The sequence below is a fragment of the Metopolophium dirhodum genome, chromosome 2, assembly GCF_019925205.1.
Source record: "Metopolophium dirhodum isolate CAU chromosome 2, ASM1992520v1, whole genome shotgun sequence".
NCBI classification, from domain to species: domain Eukaryota; kingdom Metazoa; phylum Arthropoda; class Insecta; order Hemiptera; family Aphididae; genus Metopolophium; species Metopolophium dirhodum.
Genome location: NC_083561.1, coordinates 16208435 through 16228622, shown reverse-complemented (window position 1 = coordinate 16228622; position 20188 = coordinate 16208435). Strand labels below are relative to the sequence as shown.

Here is a 20188-nt window from a genome sequence, read left to right as displayed (position 1 = left end):
TTATTTATTATACCCGACAGCCACATTTGAAAAATATTATCATGTCTGGAACGACGACGAACGTGTGTTATTCAACGTCGTGAGCCAATCATCAGCGATAAACAGACTGTGGAAATATTACGTGAATTATACGGACAGAAAACACGAGGACCTACCACTTCCATCAAACATCGTAGTGGCATTAAGATGGTGAGGTTATGGGAGGGGTTGGTGGGGTTATGGGAGGGGAGGGGGGGTACAGCTATTAGCCGTAACTTGTATTATTATATATCAACTCACCTGGCCTTATTTTTATGATCCTAATTTAAATAACAGGTTGTCATTGTATTATAACATAATTTGGCGGGTAAAATCACAAATTTTTCTTCTCTAATCCTCCGTTATAATACCCGTATAAACAGTTTAATAAATTAATTTCCCCCACCAGTAACAGTTGTCGATGAGTATATTCTTGAGAACGTCACTCTGACACGCATGCGCTCAACAACGCGTGTAGGTTGTATAATATTTAACTATTCGATATTATTAATTAGTAATTAGTATAATATTTTTGTCGATCAATCGACTACGACTGCGAAAGTGTGAACTATCAATAATTACGTAATCGACACGAAAAAAAAACAGTAGTTCAGACCGTACACCAAACTAGACAGCCCACCGACAGACAGTAGACACACACACACACTAGTGAGTGACGACAGAGCTACTGATATTTTAATATTGTTGTAGTTGTTAGTTGTAGTACACTCAGTCGTGTAAACGCAATTATCGAGAACTGTCGAGAGCGCATTAATTACTCGGCGGTGGGCACTTTAGTCGTAGGTTGCGGCGACGGCGGTTTCAAGCGCTACGGGACTCTATTTGCGGCCACACGTTGACTTTGTTATTGTTATTATAATTATTGTCATGCGGTGCCGTCGCGGCCGGGCGGACAGCCTGCAGAACACGTTACGTTTGCCCCCACGACGATGATGATAACCGCGAGGGCGTGCGACGCGAGATATTATACTCAACACCTGCTCTAGCTCTATTTACCTTGTGGCTTGTGTCCCAGGTGGCGCGCACCGTACCACTGTCTGGCCCGTCTGCCGACCGCCGAGCCGATGAGATGCGCGTCACGTACGTGTTTTTCAGGAGGCTCGACGATAAAACGTCTTGTCCACGTAAGAAGGGTGCACACGCGGAGGCCACGTTATCGCCCAAAGTCCCGTCGGTTGGAAACTCGGCACGAAACTGTTACCTACACACAGCGCACACGCACACGACTATAATAATAATAATGATATTATCAAAGGTGAAATATTATATTTTACTATTACGTCCGTCCGACGAGAGCAGCGAAAGAGTGAAACGCGCGATAAGAGAATAAAACGACGATGACGTTAAAAACGGTTTGGCGTTCAACCGTGTAGAAAATCTGCGCAGTCAATAAAAAAAACGTGTTCTCTAGTCAGTAGTTTTCGAAACGCTCTCACTCCTCCCCCTCCGGCGGCGAAGCGATGAAAAATTATTAATATTAATAATAATAATAATAATAATAATAATAATGTTAAATAATAATAATGATAATAATAACTCGCACACACAGGCACTACGAACGAACAATAACATAACCTAGAAACGCGCGCGCGAGTAGACTCGTATGATTCGTGCGTGGTACGTGTATGCGTGTGTGTGCGCGTGTTTAGCGTCGGTGAATTCCGCAGCAGCAGTCGACGTTTGCGCGCGCCTTGAGGAGCTGAGCCGCCGCCACCGTCGCCTCGGATGCGATCAGTCGCCGCTGCCGCCGCCGAAAGAGGGAGAATGTTTTTGTCCGGTCGCAGCGCATGCGTAAGACGGCTGCGGGGTCAAGGTCGGTCGCGCTCGGCAGCCGCGGCTCGGCGGGACGACCGGCCGGCTTTTACGGGAAACAACAACACCCGAAAAATAATAATATACACAAGCAGCAGCAGTATATATACAGGGTCATTGGAATGGAGCGTGATTATCCACGGCCAACGCTCCGTATATAACCCATAACTGTTTGTTGTGTCATTATTCGACGCGCTGCTGGACGTCCGGACACCGGAATACCGGATCGGCGTCGTAGTCGTCGTGTGCGGATACCGCGCGCGCCAACTATAATAATATTTCGGAAACGTTGTTTGCCAAATCGATAGCCGCGTTATAGCCGTTTCCGCTGGCCGGGCCGTCGACACGGGCATAACTACACCATAACGATTGTCCGCCGCGGCTCCGCGATTGTCCTCGTCCCCTCGTCGTCGTCCGGTTTTACGACACGATAATACGTCGATTCCACATTGATAATAAAGCCCGGACTACCATCGGCAGGCTCTATAATATATTGTAATAATATGAATCATAATAATAATATTACCTTCTAGGATACCGCTACTTAGCCGATTTCACACTGACGAGCGCAAACTTTGAAATCGGTGGATCGGAAAATACGAAGTGTGTTTATTAGTATTATACATATTTTATGCACTATTAAATTATTACAATATTCATTAATAATGATAAACTGATAAACGGTCGTCTGCCCGTCACTGTAAACCCATGCCCAGTCATGTGTATGTGACGAGGAGATATTAAAATATTATAGTAAAGCGAACGTTTTGAAAACGTGTTCTCCGCCGAAGGATAATATTATACTCCGCGTTAACCGTATCGGTACACAAATTAGCATATTATAGTAAACAGAATATTATTTCAGCCCGCGATATGCGTCACGCGCGTCGTGGAAACCAGAGGCGTAATTTGCGGCAAAAGCAAGGGTAGTGTGCATATTTTGCAAGCCGCATAGGCGATCTTATTAAATATTTTACTGATCTGTTGAAATCGATAAATGCTTTTCTAACATAGGTACCTGATATTATTAAAATATAATTTTCATGGTTTAAGACATTTTTAATGATAAAAAGGGTGATTAATCCAGAGAGACTTAGCCTGCCTTATTTATACATGTGAGTATTACAGCAATATTCCAATTATATATATTTTGTCAGATTCCCGGTCCGTTAATCGATTCATATATTTTAGTATTAAACATTAACACGTACGGAATTTAAAAAAAAACTATAAAATAGTTGTCTTAAAGTCAGGACTTTCAGACATTAATAGGTAGTAAAATAATTATAATTTATATTATAAGTGCGTAGCACCTAATTGTCAGTTCTTCCAGAAGTGTATTATTGTATTGTATGTATCTTATACAGCTGTATGTTTATACTGTATAATATCACTATTTATTACAAATATTTCTTTTTATTCATGAAAAAAATTAATAATGACAAAGGTTCGCACTGGCGTCAAAATTCAATAGCCCCTCTACTTTGCGTGCCTTTATAATATTGTGGCATTGTCAATTAATGTGGCCATATTACAATATATAATGTACAATATACATTATAATGTGTTACAATATTATACAAAAATTCTATTCAGGTATTGTATGAAAAATGAATAACAACCCCTAATCCATCTCATAATCATACACTTGATATAGACAAATTGGAATAACATACTTTATATTGTATTTGAATGTTCTATTATGTTATTCATGTTATAGTCTAGTTTCGTAACAACAAAAGACTTTTGCGACAATAAAGTAATATCTTGAGCAATAAACATTTTTCAGGTATGCCGTAGGTACATAGTACATACAACACACTAGAGAAAACATATACACTGGGATAACTACAGAGCCGAGTGAAAGAAGAAGGGAAACAAATAGAGCAATTATTAGTGCCTTGAAAAAAAAAAAAATATAGAGTTAGTCGGTCAGTTAGAAAATCAATTCCAATATTAGTTCATTATTTATTTGTTTAGATGTGTAATTTTTTTTCCGATAATTTATTTTTTATTTTATAAAAACGATAATAATACAAAATAAAATCAGTATTCAATAGGTACATACAATATGATTACAAACAATCACGAGTGACCTAACACAAATATATTGAAAGTAAAAAAAAATGTTTTAAAAATGTTTTAAAAAATTACTGACTTATAATGTATAAGTTATAATGAAGATTTTACGGATTATATATTATATACAGTCGACGTAGACTGGCAGTGGCGTATCGATAGGGTGGCACGACCGGCAAGTGCCACGGGCCCAGAGGGAGGGAAGGCCCTTCAAAAAATGTGGCGAATCAAAAAAACAGAATTATAGAATTTTAGTTTTTGATTAAACTAAGTTCTAGTAAAATTAAATCACTTTAAAATAAAATTAATTTAATAACTAGAAAAATGAATGATACACGCAACACGCTTATAGGTAGATTATAGATTATTTTTATGTGCAGCGTTTACCCGTTTAAGGGGCCTCGCTACGGGCATTATTTAAGGGGCAACATTTAGGCAATTTCTAATCTTTTCATAGCCACCCGGAATCTGTGTTAGTTGTAAATGATTATTAGTATGAGTGAAATTAAATGTGGGTATCAATAGAAACATCTCTCGTACACGCATGCACATGTCAATAACTCGATAACCATATAAATTTCACTACATGAATTTTACAAAAACAAAAATTTGTTTTGACAAAATTAAAGTTGATTAACGTTGTTTGCTTTTGATTCTGAAAAAAATATTTGAATTCAGGAAAAAAATGTCTGTAAATCGCACGAAACATTTTCCGTTTTTAATATTAATTTTAATTATGATTCGAAAAAGTTCATATTTTCAAGTTTTTAATTACAGTTTACAATAAGTTTTTTCAAAATCAAAATTAGACAACGCTAACTAACTTTAATTTTGTCAATACTTTAGATCTTTTTAGCTAAAATTGACGGCAGTAGCGAGGCCCCTTAACGTATTTTTCTACCACTATTTAAAGCAAAATTAAAAATCATATTGTTTACCTATTTATACAAATTTACAATAATACAATATCAGTATTGTATTTAATATTCAATAATATTATTATTATTATTCAACAATTCATGTGACATAACAAATGTATAAAAAACTTTACATTTAATTAATGCATATTATACAGAATGATTATTCTTACCGTGACACCGTGTACCTAACCTATATTCATTATCTCGTTGATTTTTTTTAAAAACGTTTTTATCTTTTTAAATCTACATTTCTGAAGAAATCGAATTTTTTAATGGCAGCATGTATACTTTGAAACACTGTCAAAAGCATACTATTTTTATAAACATTTTAACTTTTTTTTATTATTGGAAAAGCTTTTAGTCAGTGACTATGACAGCTCGACAGTACGTTATTTTAAATAGTAAAACATTATGACAATAACAAAACAAATAGTTTTTCGGTCGAAAGCATCTACAATATAGCTATCAGTGGCAGATATAGGAATTATTTTCACTATAGGCAAATTTACCACTACAGGTAAAGCATAGCACTAACTAATATAGCCTTAACTAGAATTTTTTTAGGGAGCCAAGTGGTTAGGTTAGGTTAGGTTTGGCAATTTCATCTATAGTTAATGTTATATTACGACGAATCACCAAAAAGCAAGTCCTGATAATCTAACATTTCATTGTTGTTTCCTCAAAAACGTTTAAATCAACCTAGTGTTCAAGTGTTGAAAGATTCCTGTAAACAGTGTAAATACAACAGTGAATGGAAATCAATTTCTAAAAAATATAATGCACCATTGACGTATGTAAACATATAACTCCTAAGCGCATTCATGGTTATCACTTATCAACAAGTATAATCAGTAAGTTAAATTCCAATTTTCATAATTCATATAGACTATCAAATATCAATATCAAAAACCTTAGGTATGAGTGGTATGACATCAAAATTCAAAAGTACGTATTGGCCACGGGGTATGGTTATGTAATATATATAATATAATATATAGGTATAGCCGTATAGGTACATTAGCAATACGCATACAATGTTTGAATTGAACATGTAACTTTACTATGGGCCCTGGCCCCACAGAAACCTCCTCCCTATATACGCCACTGATAGCTAGTGAACCTCCTTCTGGCTCCGAAGAAACAAATTGCACTATACTTCGCCGCAAGACTAACTAGGAACAACACAAACAAATTAACACCAGACCACGTCAAACAGATAGATTATATTTTTCAAATATAATAAAAAACAAAACTATGTGACCTCCCCCCCCCCCAATTATGGTCTACCAAATAGATAAGCACAGAACTTGCAGCAAACAAAAAAAGGAAACTGCTATATACATTTTCAAAAATCTATTCTATAAACTCAAAAATAATTTCTTAGGACAAGACATTTATACTGACGCTTCCAAAAGTGAACAAGGAGTAGGAATAGCAATTATAATTGACAAAGAAATAATAACATATAAAATTCAAAAGAAATCCATACCGCCGAAGCCATTGCTATAATATCAGCTTTTAAACATATTGAAAATTATCCACACCAAAACTACAATATATTCACATCTAAAATATATTCCAAGCTAATGACATTGCCACAAACATCATAAATCAATAAATCTTAAAAAAAACTTAAAATTTAAAAATCAAAACAAGAATGTCCAATACATTTGGACACCAGGACTTTGCAATATAATATACGGAAACGATTTAGACGACCAACACGCAAAACTACAACAGTATAACTACTAACCGAACCCAAAGCACCCAAACAAAAATACATTAAAATATTAGACACCAATAACCATACAATTAATAACACAGAATATTTGACAAAATCACTGGTTAAACAAAAACAATAAATTACGATAAATAATAATAATCTAAAAACAGAAATAATAATAAACCGATTTAGAATCGGCCACACCCACCTCACATATGGACACCTCTTGAAAAACAAACCACCAACGGAATGCATCTCATGCGGAGTTACCCTTTCAGAATCAAAATTTGACAACATTAACTAACTTTAATTTTGTCAATACTTTAGGTGTTTTTAGCTAAAATTGACGGCAGTAGCGAGGCCCCTTAATGATACTTTGTTATATAATCATTTAAAATATTGATAAGATTATAGTAGATAGATATTATTTGATAAATTATAATTAAGAAAACTTTATGAATACATACTTCTATAATTGTATTATAATTTATAAATTATAATTGAAACAACTCGTAGACCCGATGCCGCCAAAGAGAATGAATGATACTAATTATTATTATAGCATATAATTATATATTATATAACCATCGGCCGATTGAAAGCGTCTTCGTGTTTGGTACCGCCGAATTAGCACACTGTAGACACCCACCCAATTATTTAAATTAAACCTTTGACGACAATAGTAACTATGATAATATAATACCGCTGTAAATCTAGGATGACGCGTCAAAATATCTCCAATAAAAATATCTTCGGTTAAATGTCATAGTAAAAACTAAAAAAGCGGGTAAGTGGATGTCACTCTGTAGATTACAAGTGGGTCACTGTAATGAATGTAATGGATGGTGTTAAATTTGAATTCAGTGATATAATATCATATATTATATCAAATCATTATATACGATTCTGAGAGGAGACGAATTGTCTGACAAAGATATTTTTGTATTATATATAATATATATTATTTTATTATTTATTACTAATACGGTAACCGTTTAGTTGAATTAATATTATTTGTATATAATTATATACTTTAGAAGTTGCATGTTTCCAAGAATAATATTTTTAAAATAAAACACAAAATTGAAATCGTTCTTCTCCGTTTATCTAATTTTGTACAAATTTGAAAATTTGAATAAATAAAATAACTATAAGAAAAAACTGTAGTTTTTAGATTTTTTGGTTACACTATAACCTACTTATTACACCTAGTTTAAAATTGTCAATCCTTATGTGACTCACTTGTAACCCACTGTATAGCAGAGCGGCATTCACTTACCCACATTTTTAGATACTGAGCGAAGCGATGAATGTATGGATTTTACAATAATGTGTTTTTTTTTTTTGTATTTTAATTTTTTTACTTTTTATTTTTTTTTTTGTGTCTGTCATCACCTTTTAGGACAGTAAAAGTGCTTGGATTTTAGTTCTAAAGTGGCATTTTTAAGGTTTTTTCCGGCTAAAGCATTATTCTTAAATAAATTAATAATATCATTCATCGCACAAAGACAATTTCTAAAATTTTTTTAGAAAAAGTAAGATTTAATCGATGCAATCGGTGCAATGCACAATGGACAAAAACTGCTTTTGGATATATTTGTTGTATTCTTGACTGTACACCATTAAACTATCCACTCGTGTTCCCTGCAACATCTGTTCCCTTGGCTGATAAGTTTTTAAATCCAAACCCAATTTTTCGCATTTTTTTTAAATTATTCGAGTTAAATCCCCAGTGAGATCTTACCTATACGGCTATACTGGTAAAAAACATTAAAAGTCTTCAAGGAGTTGATTATTTTGATCTACATAACGGGCACACATAGATAGTTGCTCAGTACCAGATACATCTAAAGTTTCGTCACAAGGAATTGAAAAGCAATCGGCTTTATTTATTTTGGTTACAATATTTTTCTAAAAAGTTGGCCACAATTAATGGCTTATATAGGTAGAGTTTTTTGTCACTAAAATTTGCTCAATAACGAAGTAAATCACGTTTTACCAAATTTAATGAGCCACTGTCATCGTTATTTTTTGGAGCAAAAACACCACCAAAATAACCACAAAAAATAATTGTTTTAGATTCTGAGCGAAGCGATGAATGTATTGATTTTACAATGATGTGTGTTTTTTTTTGTGTCTGTTATCACCTTTTAGGACAGTAAAAGTGCTTGGATTTTCTTCAACAGTAATTTTTCTGATAGGAAAGTGAATCTGGTTGGTATACTTTAGGGTGTCTAAAGTAAAAATATCCCAGTATTTTTCAAAAGCGACGTGAAAAACAAAAGAAAAATTAAGGAAAAACGGTTTCGAGAAAATCGATTTTGGTTTTTGGTGCAACTCTAAAACAAATCACCGTAGGTCCATGAAATTTTGACTGAATGTTTTTATTAGCATTTTCTATACACCATAACATTTTCCAAATATTTTGACTTATTTTGAGCTGTTTACGGACATTTTCAGTTTCCATTTTTTTAGTTTTTTTTCCTTTAAATATCAATAAAACTATATTTGTTGGGTAAAAAAGCGTGAAAATTTAATATAAGGCTCCTGATACATCGTTCTAATAGCAGTTGAAAAATATTAAAAATACAATGACACGATTTTTTTTATGAGCATTTTTGACAACATTTATCAAATTTATAATTTAATAATTATTTTGTAGTTAGAAATTTATAAAATGTTCAACTTATATAGCTAAGGATTAAAAATTTAAAACAAGGCTCCTCGTAAATAGGTTATATATAAATTACTTTATTCACAATAATATCATCAAATATACTTGGTAATATCATAGGTTGACTGACCGTTTTCACTTAGAATCGATTTTCTAGTATAATGATATTATATCATTGAATTCAAATTTAACACCATCCATTACAGTGACTCAGGGACGATCTCAAAAATAAAATCAGAAGGGGGTGTATTCTTCAAAATTGCCGTCTAGAATTTGAATTTCAAAATTATTGTTAACTATTATGTTATTTTTTGTTACAATATTCTATACATTTATAATTTCTTTAGTACCTTATGTTTCAATGTATGTTTAAATTAAATTTAAAGTTGAAACTTAGAAATACCTAACTTATTATTTTTAATTTATATCAGAATGAAATAACATCAACAAACATAATATGAAATAGGTTATAATTATAATTCGTCACTTATCATTATTGTTGCCAAATAATTATCTACATTATAGAATCGTCCTGTTCTATCATAACCTATATAAATATAAAATAATCTCAATAATTGTATTTGTATAAAATGTAGGTAGGTACCTAATTATTTACCAATGGTTTTAATCTAATTATTAAAACATTTTATTCAATTTAATAAAAAATATTAGATTCTGAGTGAAACGAGATATGTATAATATTTTTAAAATCTATATTTTTTATATCTATATTATTTAATCTATATAATTATAATCTATATTTTGTATATTATAAATGTGATGAACCATATTATGTAGATATAAGGTATTTTAAGTCTTGAAATAAACAGGGTAGGTTTTAAATGAAAAATTTATCTTATGCCGACTGCCGATTCTCGCAGTCTCGAATTCTCTATGTACTTTTGCGAATCCGCTCTATAACCCATTACGAAAATATTGAGTTAAAACAATATTAACATTTAAACAAATTATTTAATTTTCCTTTCCTCGTCTTAAAAAAATTGGTTTAATTCAGGTAAAAATAAATTTCATTTGGTCGACTGAAAATCAAATATTGCTGAGTGGGGGGTCACCCCCCCCCCCCCATGACCGACTTTCGGTTCGTTCCTACAGTGACCCACTTGTAACCTACTGTACAGCAGAGCGACATCCACTTACCCACCTTTCTATTATTGGAATTAATGCTGCTCTATTGTCTACACATTGTTGCTGTCAATGTTAATTCAACTGTGTAGCAACATCGCACATTTCTCCAGTATATCAGTATCTACTTAACATGATCATTACCAAACAAAACACAGTAGGTACCTACCTATTTACAAAAGGCCCATCCATTTCTTTAGAATACGCCAAGCATTCCCATTTTTCCAACCAATTGTATTAAATTTTTAGTTTCTTTTTATTAAATTCTCGAAGAAACTCTTACAGATATTATGGTTATTTTAGACTCGTGTGATTCGACTTTTTATCCAAGTATAAACCATTAGTTACGAGTTTTGACAACCCTCCGAGTATTTACAACTGAAGTTGAACGATCACTTTCAACTTGAAAAAGAGTAAAAATACAGCTTTGAAATAAAATTGGAAATTACCATTTAACAGGGCTGACTCTTTTATCTGTTCACTGGGAATTTTCTGTTTCACCAAAAGGTGTTGGGTAGAAAAGAAACAAGAAAAAATTTTATATTTGGCTTAATTTTTTGGGGTTAAATTTAAAATAGCCAATTTGTGAATCTGATCATAATAAATATTTTTATGGTAAAAACATTTATCTAAGTCAAGTAGTTTTTTTTTTAGAATTTTTTAAAATATTAATATTTTTTTGATATCTATTTAAATTAATTTTGAATGTTATAACTTTTTCAAAATATTATTTTTGGAAATTTGATGACATTAGTATATTTCTTAAAAGATTTACTTATCATATAATTTTAACAATTTTTGTCATACGTTTTATGTAGTAGCTTCTTTTTTTTTTTGGTCTCCCTGTTTAACCTTGTATATACAATATACATATAATTATAGCATATTCTGTACTTCATTACAAATTTGATTTTTGCTTAAATATTATAAAAATGGTTAAAATTACTTATTATTATTATTTTTTTTTTTAACTTAATTAATGCTTTATGATTTATGATTTAAAAATTATAATAGTATCATATAGGTACCTCTATAGGTGTCATTAATAAACTCGAATTCAACCGGCTATACCTAGGTATATAACGTTATTCTATGTTACTAGCTAATAATTATATTATAATAAAAATAATTATATTTTAAATTTGTTTTCTTTTAAAATTGGCTGGATATAGAATGCCACGTTGAATATAATTTTTTTATGAATAATGAGAAGCCGACTAGATATAGCGGTATTAAAATTTAAAATAATAAAAAAAATTAAATAACCTTGATAACTAATATTATATGGCACCTACGATTATTCTGAAATATTGTAACGAAAAAGTAAACAATTGACCTTAGTTAACCAGGATTCAATATATTGTGATATTCAAATTCTAATCAACAAATATTAAAACAATCAATGGAAATATTGAATTTAAATTGCAGTGTATACATATATTATATTCAAAAGAGAAATAAATAAAATAAAATTTGTATTATTTATTATTATTATCTATTGGAAAATTAAAATACTGTAAGTGCTTAACTAAAACAAATTATTTAGGATATGAGGCGTGGACACTGCAGAATGTGTAGAAATTGGTTACTTACACTGTTTTAGTCTTCACTCTTCTGCCATGTTTTTGTTTTCAACAGTGAAATGTCAATTTCACTATTATAAGTAATATAATACTAAATCAATTGTTGTGGTAATACCAAAAACACAAATAAGGGGCTTCAAGTTTCAAGCCGCATCCAAAACCGTTTCTAGTGGATGTCGCTCTGCTGTACAGTAGGTTACACTGTAATGGATGGTGATTCTGAGCGAAAACGGTCAGTCAGCCTATGATATTACCAAGTATATTTGATGATATTATTGTGAATAAAGTAATTTATATATAACCTATTTATGTGGAGCCTTGTTTTCAATTTTGATAGCTATAAAAGTTGAACATTTTATAAATTTTTAACTACAAAATAATTATTAAATTTTTAATTTGATAAATTTTGTCAAAATTTGAACTTTGAATACTTATAAAAAAAAATTGTGCCTATGTATTTTTAATATTTTTCAACTGCTATTAGAACGATGTATCAAGGGTATGTATCTAACGCCAGCAGTTAATCAACGGGTAGACAGTGTTTGGATATCTAATGCTTGGCGAACAAGCGAATAGTCGTGTGCGCGGTGGTCAATTTTCAATAGGAAAGCTGCATAGGAAAGGAACTTATTTTGGACCCTTTTCAATCTTAGTTTAGTTGGTATTTAGCTAGGTAGGGGTGCCAAACTTCAATACTATATTCTAACTTAGAGCGTACCAGATAAAAATAAAGTGAGCGGAGACAAATAGCTGAGGAGACCGTTTTTGAGACTCGTTTAATAAATCCTAGGATTTTAAGAGCTTTAGGGACAATAACATTGATATGGTGCTCGAAACTTAAAGAGGGGGAATAGAAAATGCTGAGGTCCTTAAAAACAAGCACCCGTTCAATAAGGACGTCACCGAGGCGATAAGTATGGAAAATGGAAGAACGACTTCTAGTAAATGACATTATATGACACTTTCCAAGGTCGAGTGACAAACCAAGACGTTGGACCCAGGTGAAGAAGGAAGTTCAGATTGGAGAATGAGACAACTTTCAGGAGAATCAATTTTCAGGTAGATTTTTATGTCATCAGCAAATAGGAGGAACTTGGCTTTAGTAATCCACTTATTAATAGAGTTAATAAATAGGATGAATAGTAAAGGGCTTAGGTGACCTCCTTGGGATACCCCCGAAGGTACATCTGTTCATACAGAAAATGAGTCATGAACCTTCAAAAATTGCTCCCTTTTGGTTAGATAAGACTTAAACCAAGATAGGAGTGGATTCCCGATGCCAAGTACCTGTAGTAAATTAATAATAAGTCCGTGTCGAATGCTTTTCTAAAATCTGTGAAAATGACATCAGCTTGATTTTTTTGCTCAAGGCATTCAGTGATGTACTACGCAAATTCAACACAAAGTACTAGTTATAATGGACTTGTCTGGCCTGAACCCATGCTGTTCATCAATAATGATATGGTTCAAACTGCGCTTGACCCTATTGTATACAAGTGATTTCTAATGATTTCTATTGAAAACATGTCAATATGTCATTCCTGAATCCTTCGACCCTCAAGATGGTATTATGTTCTTGCTTCATCAATACTGTGCTGGTTCCACATAAAATTTCATCGTTTTTTAAATGACGACATTTTAAATTTAATATTATAAAGCATTCAACAAACCAACAATGTAATATTTACTAACTGTGACAGATAATAGCATAGTGACGTAGTTGAATCGACGTTTTGATTATAGATTGTAATGTTCCAGATTTTAAAATAAAAATTATTAAAAATGTGCACTTCTTTGTTAATACGTTCATTGCATTTCTATATTTTCTATATAACTAAAAATTGAAAAAATGCAATAACTGATTATATATTTTTGGACCACAATTTTTTGTTTTTATATATAGCCCTCAAATAAAAAAGATTGGAAACCCCTGTTATATACTATATAGCGTGGATGTGGAAGTGGTTCATCGTTCATGTATAGCATAATCTGATTAACCATATGTCAGATGTACATGATTTAATGACACAGAGACACATACACAATGATTTACTGTAATAATTAGAAGGAAAAAAGTTTATTTTAAAATATTATAGAATATTGAATGATACTTAATGTCAAATAATCAAATGTTAAGTCATCAAATAAAAGGGTATGAAATTAAAATTCTACATTAAGTGATTATTTTTAAAAATTTATCTTTTCAATCCGATTTGTAATCAAATAATATCCAAGCACAAAAGAGGATATTGGGTTAATTAACTGAAATTGTATACCTACATTATATTATAATAATATATGAGCTTATTTTCCATTAAATACTTATTTATGTGTACGTTGATAGTATAAAAACTTTTATAAGATATTAAATGTCAAGTGCATTGAAATACCAATGTCTTAAAAAGTTATTTACCCATATTGTTTTGATACCTTATTATAGGTGTTAATAATATATTATATTATATACATTATATTTCAGTCATTACTCATCAGGGGTAGTAAAAACTAGGAGGTAATAACAAAAAGAGTTACACGAATCTCGATTGACTTTAAGCATTCGTGGAAAATTCATTGCACATCATTATTTTAGATTAGAATATATTAAAAAAATATAATAAAATGTAATAAAATGTGAAGCGAGATAATAACAGAACGCAATGATTGCAATGTATACAATGATGTTGTATAAATATTTTCTTTAAATAATAGACGTTATTTTATGTTAATGATTACGTTTTCAAATATCCAATTCTTAAATATTTTAACTTCAAACGATCATTAAGACTTTCGGCAAACTTTTTTTTTTATTATAGGTGTATAAATGTATGAATAATCTTATATTAAATTTTGAATCTTATTAGATATAAAAGAAACATTTTAATGAATTTCAAACTACAAAGTAATTGGTAAATGTTCATGATTTTAATGAATTTTGTCAAAATCATAACTTCAAACGCTCATTAAAAACTATTGCGGATTTTTGTTCAACTTTTTTAAATTACAATAATAACATCAATAAGGAATTAAATGTTCAAGTATTTTTAACAAGCGAATATCCACTATTAGCTGGTATACACGAGAGGAATAAATATTTCGTTATCATAATATCATATAGACATTTTAACGAGTGCCAATATAGAAATCCGTAATGCTGGCGAACGAATTCGCTAACAAGAACGTCGAACGCATCCTATATTACAGCTAACAAAAAAAAATAATTTTTCTCTGTCAAATTAATATTCTACAACGGTCAACGACAAATTCTCAATTTACCATCCTCTCTTAATCTCTATAATATGAGTCATATGAGTAATATTTGTCAGTTATTTCCCAATGAAGCACCTGCCTTTGTTGTGCTAGAGAAAGTTATATTGGACGAAAATGCTGAGCCGCCAGATCCATTGAATAATGTCTCTTCATGGTACTCATCATCATTTTAAAGTTTGCCTCGATAATATACGGGAACATAATAATTAAGCTTTTCAAATAACATCATTTGGTACAACGGAGATAAGACACGGACGTTTTATGCCTACATTGGCTTCAAGGTCAGCTATGTGGCCTATATCATGATGTATCAGTTTGTTCACTGTATATTACCAAGTACTAAAGAAAAACTAAAACGTTTATAAGTCTATTTAAAAAAAAAAACAAATACTTGTGAACACACAAATTACAATGATTACTTTTATGATTTGCCACTTCATAATAAATTCTGGACATATTTATAAAAAAGGTGGGTAAGTGGATGTCGCTCTTCTGTACAATAGGTTACAAGTGGGTCACTGTTATGGATGGTGTTAAATTTGAATTCAATGATATAATATAATTGTATAAGAAAAACGATTCTGAGCGAAAACGGTCAGTCAGCCTATGATATTACTAAGTATATTTGATGATAATATTGTGAATAAAGTAATTTATATATTTGCCTATTTAAGTAGAACCTTGTTTTAAATTTTCAATCCTTAGCTATAAAAGTTGAACATTTTATACATTTTTACCTACAAAATAATTATTAAATTTTAAATTTGATAAATGTTGTCAAAATTCAAACTATAAATGCTTATAAAAAAAAATTGCGCCTATGTATTTTTAATATTTTTCAACTGCTATTAGAACGATGTATCAGGAGCCTTATATTAAATTTTCACGCTTATTTACCCAACAAATAAAGTTTTATTGATATTTATAGAAAAAAAAACTAAAAACAATGGTAACTGAAAATGTCCGTAAACAGCTCAAAAAGAATCAAACTATTTTTAAAATTTTACCCTGTATAGAAAATGCTAATATAAACATTCATTGAAATGTTCAAGTATCTACAGTCATACGTTTTTTTATTACTACAAAATAAGAAAATCGTTACATGAGATATCGAGTAAATATCAAATGTTGTAAAAATATGAATTTCGAACCCTCATAAAAATTTAATTTGATTTTCTTGTAGACATTTTTTTTTTTGATAAAGGTAGTCAAACTTATGGATAATCTTGTATTACATTTTCAAATCTTAGATTGAAAAAGAAAAATTTTTATGAATTCTCAACTCACAATAATTTGCTAGTTTTCTTGATTTTTTCGTATTTTGTCAATATTTGAACTTTAAATGCTTAAAAATAAAATCCGTGACTGAGGACTAATATTTTTCAAATGTAATTGTAACAATATAGTAGATGCCTTGTATTAAATTTTCAAGCTTTTTTACCCAACAAAAAGAAATGTTATTGATATTTATAGAAAAAAAAACTAAAAACAATGGTAACTGAAAATGTCCGTAAACAGTTCAAAATAAGTCAAAATATTTGGAAAATGTTATGGTGTATAGAAAATGCTAATAAAAACATTCAGTCAAAATTTCATGGACCTACGGTGATTTGTTTTAGAGTTGCACCAAAAACCAAAATCGATTTTCTCGAAACCGTTTTTCCTTAATTTTTCTTTTGTTTTTCACGTCGCTTTTGAAAACTACTGGGATATTTTTACTTTTTACCCCCTAAAGTATACCAACCACATTCACTTTCCTATCAGATAAATTACTGTTGAAAAAAATCCAAGCACTTTTACTGTCCTAAAAGGTGATGACAGACACAAAAAAAAAACACACATCATTGTAAAATCAAAAAATTCATCGCTTCGCTCAGAATATAAAACAATTATTTTTTGTGGTTATTTTGGTGGTGTTTTTGCTCCAAAATATAACGATGATAGTGGCCCATTAAATTTGATAAAATGTGATTTACTTCGTTATTGAGCCATTAATTGTGGCCAACTTATTAGAAAAATATTGTAACCAAAATAAATAAAGCCGTTTGTTTTTCAATTCCTTGTGACGAAACTTTAGATGTATCTGATACTGAGCAACTATCCATGTGTGCCCGTTATGTAGATCAAAATAATCACTCCTTGAAGACTTAATGTTTTTTACCAGTATAGCCGTATACTAATTTTCAATCCTTAGCTATAAAAGTTGAACATTTTATACATTTTTACAACCAAAATAATTATTAAATTTTAAATTTGATAAATGTTGTCAAAATTCAAACTATAAATGCTTATAAAAAAAAATTGCGCCTATGTATTTTCAATATTTTTCAACTGCTATTAGAACGATGTATCAGGAGCCTTATATTAAATTTTCACGCTTATTTACCCAACAAATAAAGTTTTATTGATATTTATAGAAAAAAAAACTAAAAACAATGGTAACTGAAAATGTCCGTAAACAGCTCAAAAAGAATCAAACTATTTTTAAAATTTTACCCTGTATAGAAAATGCTAATATAAACATTCATTGAAATTTTCAAGTATCTACAGTCATACGTTTTTTTATTACAACAAAATAAGAAAATCGTTACACAACTAATCGAACGAATATCAAATGTTGTAAAAATATGAATTTCAAACGCTCATAAAAATTTAATTTGACTTTCTTGTAGACATTTTTTTTTGATAAAGGTAGATAAACTTATGAATAATCTTGTATTACATTTTCAAATCTTAGATTAAAAAATTTTTATTAATTCTCAACTCAATATAATTTGCTAATTTTCGTGATTTTTTCGTATTTTTTCAATATTTGAACTTTAAATGCTTTTAAATAAAAACTGTAAATAAGGCTTTTTAATATTTTTCAAATGTAATTGTAACAATATAGTAGGAGCCTTGTATTAAATTTTCAAGCTTTTTTACCCAACAAATAAAATTTTATTGACATTTATAGAAAAAAAAACTAAAAAAAATGGAAACTGAAAATGTTCGTAAACAGCTCAAAATAAGTCAAAATATTATGGTGTATAGAAAATGCTAATATAAACATTCAGTCAAAATGTCATGTACCTACGGTCATTTGTTTTAGATTTGCACCAAAAACCAAAATCGATTTTCTCGAAAACAGATTTTGCGTAAAAATTCTCGTTTTTCCTTAATTTTTCTTATGTTTTTCATGTGGCTTTTGAAAATTACTGGGATATTTTTACTTTTGAAAAAAACTTTCCCAAAAAAAAAAAAAAACACATTGTAAAATCAATACATTCATCGCTTCGCTCAAAATCTAAAATAATTATTTTTGTGGTTATTTTGGTGGTGTTTTTGCTCCAAAAAATAACGATGACAGTGGCTCATTAAATTTGGTAAAACGTGATTTACTTCGTTATTGTGCAAATTTTAGTGACAAAAAACTCTACTTATATAAGCCATTAATTGTGGCCAACTTTTTAGAAAAATATTGTAACTAAGATAAATAAAGCCGATTGCTTTTCAATTCCTTGTGACGAAAATGTTGATGTATCTGGTACTGAGCAACTATCTATGTGTGCCCGTTATGTAGATCAAAATAATCAACTCCTTGAAGACTTTTAATGTTTTTTACCAGTATAGCCGTATAGGTAAGATCTCACTGGGGATTTAACTCGAATAATTTTAGAAAAATGCGAAAAATTGGGTTTGGATTTAAAAACTTATCGGCCAAGGGTATGATGTTGCAGGGAACACGAGTGGACAGTTTAATGGTGTACAGTCAAGAATACAACAAATATATCCAAAAGCAGTTTTTGTCCATTGTGCATTGCATCGATTAAATCTTACTTTTTCTAAAAAAATTTTAGAAATTGTCTTGGTGCGATGAATGATATTATTAATATATTTAAGAATAATGCTTTGGTCGGAAAAACCTTAAAAATGCCACTTTAGAACTTATTCTAGATACCAAAAAAACACGTTTATTCGGCTTTTGTGAAACACGTTTTATTGAACGACATGAAGCAGTAAATGTTTTTGTAGAGATTTTTGAACCAATTATAGTTAGTCTGCAAACATATCGTGAAATTTCAGTAAAGGTTTCTTAACGTTTGGCAAATGGCAGGTGTGGAAAAAAATATTTTTGTAATTTCATTACTTGTCTGTGAAAGTCTTGAGTTTCACTCTACAGTAGTCACATTATTTGCAAAGCCTCAAGTTGCCAAGCTTGATCTTTTATCTACTGTTGATTATGCTAAAGATATTATAAAAAGGCTGAAACATATAAGACAAAATGCAAATGAATCGTTTACACCAATCTTTCAAGAGGCTAATATAAATTATCTAAAATGTATTTTGATACTAAAATTAAAATTACTCGACTACGAATAAACAAAATTACAAGGATAAATGATAATTATTCTTGTAATTCATCAGAAGAGTATTATAAAATATCTGTATTATTAGTGTTCAGATAATTTTATTTTACATCTCGAAAATAGGTTGGAACAGAATTATGATATATCGTCAACAGAAATATTGTTACAGTGTAATAATGTATATAGTATATTATAGAGATGTTCCGAGTAGAAAATCTGGTACTTAGCCGGGTATCGAGTATTGGCCGAGTAAAAATTTAAAAATCGGAAAAATACAGATTACAGATCAAACGAGTGCAGAGCTGTGGAGTGTAGACTGTAAATAGTGATTATTGATTAGTGATTACTTATAACTGAGAATATTAATTGTGTAGTATACATAGTAATAATTTATATTTAATTACGGGTTTTGATTGCAAATTGTTATCAGATAATTTATGTATAAACATTAAACAGTAAACACGAGATTTATTTTTGTAATTCATAGAAGAAAAACATGATTTGTTTATAATCAACTGGCTAGTGTAAATCGGTTCAGTTACTCCAATATATACCAAAATAAATTATAATTCATTACCCTAGAATTTTAAATTTTTCGC

At 30.4% G+C, this 20188-nt stretch overlaps 1 protein-coding gene across 1 annotated transcript in view; it reads right to left on the bottom strand.

Annotated features, from left to right (window-relative positions):
* Positions 1-1662, bottom strand: part of LOC132938066 (insulin-like peptide receptor) — a 49218-nt gene extending 47556 nt beyond the window's left edge. Inside the window, 1 exon segment of the mRNA XM_061004733.1 lies at positions 1036-1662. The gene's annotated coding sequence lies outside the window, so the exon portion shown is untranslated.
* Between the last annotated feature and the right edge of the window lie 18526 nt (positions 1663-20188).